Below are 3,683 nucleotides of genomic sequence, written 5' to 3'. Positions count from 1 at the left end.
TAGAAAAATTTCTAGATACTGTTTCAAGAGAGGCACCTTGGTTTTTGGAAGAAGGATACATTAATGTTCCTCAGTGGGAGCACCTCGGGAGAGATCTACAGAGTGCTGATGCCACAGGCCCGCTTCCTCCGGGCATGTTGGCTATTTGGTACTTTGTAAAATCATGTTTGTTAGATAAAACTGGAAAGTACCAGGATGATATTGCACAGGGGGCCCAGGCGCTGGAGGAAATGAAAGAGGCAATGTCGTACCAGAGCAGTCAGAGCCTCCAAGGTCTGAGAGAAAAGACAGAAACGGAGGAGGAAGATCTCTATGATGAAGAGGGAGAGTTAGCTAGTCTCTTCTCAAAGGTAGATATGACACAGGAAGAGCCTCCTGGTCCATCTGCTCCTCCCTTACCTACACCACCCCCTTATGGGGCTGGAGGGAAAAACACTGGGGGACGCAGTATCTCTATGATGAAGAGGGAGAGTTAGCTAGTCTCTTCTCAAAGGTAGATATGACACAGGAAGAGCCTCCTGGTCCATCTGCTCCTCCCTTACCTACACCTCCCCCTTATGTGGCTGGAGGAAAAAACACTGGGGGATGCAGCCAGCATGCCCGAGTGTGGGCTAAAATGCCCCCACAAGCAGGAGCGTTTCCAGTGTTTTCAGATGCCAACAATCAAAGATATCATGAGCAACTGGATTGGAAGGTAATACAAAGGTCAAAAGAATCTGTGGCCACCTATGGTCTCCAGGCAGCTTATACTGTTACCCAGGTAGAGAGCCTCCAATGCTATTGCATGACACCCTTTGATTGGCAAAACCTGTGCAGGGCAGTATTGTCTGGAGGAGCCTATTTAAACTGGAAGGTGGCCTATCTTGAGTATGTTGTGGAACAGGCAGCCACAAATAGTAGAAATGGGCAACCAGCTTGGGGGTGGACATGCTTATGGGCCAAGGGACGTTTGTGAATAATCAGATTGGATATCCTGTAGAGGGCTATGAGCAGATTAATGAATGTGCCCTGAAGGCATGGAAAATGCTATCAGGATCAGGAGACCTAGGAGCAAGCTTGTCAAAAGTTATTCAGGGGAATAATGAGCCTTTTGCAGACTTTCTTGCCAGATTGGTGGAGACAGCATCGAGAGTGTTCCCGAATGTGGACGCCGCCATGCCATTAGTTAAACAGCTGGCATACAAACAGGCTAATAAGCCGTGCCGGGATGCTCTCCAACCCTATAAAGCCAAAACATTAGATGTATGGATCAAAGTTTGTAGGGACATAAATGAATCTGTTCTCCAGGGACAAGCTTTAGCTGCTGCCATTGTGGCAGGGTTAAAAGGAAAGCCAGGCCAATCTGGGCCACATAAGGGAATACGAGGAGGCTGCTTCACCTGTGGCCAGCAGGGGCACTTTAAAAGGGATTTCCCCAATCGTCCCTTGGCCAGTAGGGCTGCTGGCCCCCTGCATTCCTCACAAGGCCCCATGCGTTGCCCAAATCTGTGCCCACGAAGTCAGAAGGGTAACCACTGGGCAGGCGAATGCCAATCTAAGTGGGACGTTAATGGCAAGTCTTTGGGCCCCGGCCAGCAGGGAGCAAGGCCAAAAAACGGGCAATGGGGCCCTTTGTCTCAGGGCCCTCAAATATATGGGGCAATGCAGCAGACTCCCACTCAATGGCACATCATGCAGCAGATCCCTCGTCACCCCCGGATGAGGGATTCCCCCAAAGAGCAACCACAGGAAGCACATGATTGGACATCTGTGCCACTGCTAGTCATATTAACTCCAGAGATGGGGGTCCAAACTATTAGTTCCAATTTCCGTGCGCCCCTACCCAAAGATACAGTGGAGCAACCCTAAAGGGCCTGGTAATTCATCCAGGAGTGATTGATTCAGATTATGAAGGAGAAGTTAAGATCATGGTCTCTTCTCCTAAGGGGATTTCGGCCACCACCCCCGGCGATCGTATCGCACAGCTCTTGATTCTTCCCAGTTGTCATTCCCAATATCCTACTAAAGGCTTATTAAGGGGACAAGAAGGATTTGGCTCCACCGGTAATCCTGGGGCCTGGCTGATGATGAATTTGAATGAGCGGCCTCTATATAAATTGATTGTCCAAGGAATGCCCCTATGGGGTCTATTAGACTCAGGAGCTGATCACAGTATCAATAAAAATGCCGATTGGCCGAAGGCATGGCTGGTTCAGCATTCCACTCAAGTCTTAAGAGGCTTAGGCTATGCCCAACATCCCGAGTGCAGTGCAAGCTTTTTGACATGGAAAGATGAGGAAGGACATTTAGGAATTTTTCAGCCCTTTGTCTTAAGTATCCCCATTTCTCTTTGGGGGCGAGATGTGATGAAACAAATGGGAATTACATTAACCACAGATAACTGTTATAGCCCGCAAAGCACAAAGATAATGAGTAAGATGGGCTATAGGCCTGGTAAAGGATTAGGCCTCAGGGAAGATGGTCGTAGGCTTCCTATTTCTGCCCAAGGCAACATTGGTTGCCAAGGCCTGGGTTTTTCCTAGGGGCCACTGAGCAAATTCCTACTAAATGGAAAAGAGATCAGCCTGTGTGGGTATCTCAGTGGCCCCTTCCAAAAGAGAAACTGGATGCTTCCCACCAGCTAATAAAAGAACAGCTAAAGGCTGGCCACCTCAAGGAATCCACCTCTCCTTGGAATACGTCCATCTTTGTTATAAAAAAGAAATCTGGAAAATGGAGATTATTACATGATTTGAGCGTTGTAAATAATGCTATGGAAATCATGGGCCTGGTTCAGCTGGGCCTTCCTATGATTTCAGCCCTTCCTCGCAATTGACCATTGATAGTAATGAACAGCTAAAGGCTGGCCACCTCAAGGAATCCACCTCTCCTTGGAATACGTCCATCTTTGTTATAAAAAAGAAATCTGGAAAATGGAGATTATTACATGATTTGAGCGTTGTAAATAATGCTATGGAAATCATGGGCCTGGTTCAGCTGGGCCTTCCTATGATTTCAGCCCTTCCTCGCAATTGACCATTGATAGTAATTGAGTTAAAAGATTGCTTCTTTTCCATCCCGCTGCATCCTGATGATACTGACAAATTTGCATTTACATTGCCATCCATAAATCATGCTAGCCCTGATGCCCGTTATGAATGGGTTGTGTTACCCCAAGGTATGGCGAATAGCCCTACATTGTGTCAGCTATATGTAGGCAAAGCAATTCAACCCATTAGAGAGCGATGTGCCTCTGTAATAATTTATCATTATATGGATGACATTCTAATTTGTGCAGAAACCGAGAAGGACGTGAATGAGGCCGTTACACAGTTAATTGTTGAATTAAAACAATGGAATCTTGTCATTGCCCCTGAGAAGATGCAAACAGACTCTTTAAAAAATTACTTGGGAACAAAATTAACCAATACCGTGGTTGAAGCTCTTAAATTGTCTTTGAGAATTGATTCTCTTCGCACCCTCAATGATTTTCAGAAATTTCTGGGAGATGTGAATTGGATTAGGCCTTATTGCCATCTTCCGAATGCCGAATTGCAACCTTTATTTGAGTTGTTAAAAGGGGATTCTGATTTACAGTCGCCTAGAAGCTTAACCCCTGACGCTCGCCAATGTATCGCTAAACTTGAAGAAAAGTTGGCCCATGTACAAGTGGATCGTATAGATTTGACCAAACCACTCATATT

This window comes from Nannospalax galili, unplaced genomic scaffold (genome assembly GCF_000622305.1).
Source record: "Nannospalax galili isolate Female #2095 unplaced genomic scaffold, S.galili_v1.0 scaffold698, whole genome shotgun sequence".
Classification (NCBI taxonomy): Eukaryota; Metazoa; Chordata; class Mammalia; order Rodentia; family Spalacidae; genus Nannospalax; species Nannospalax galili.
The sequence above is the reverse complement of the archived record's forward strand: the minus strand, read 5'-3'. Positions refer to the sequence as shown.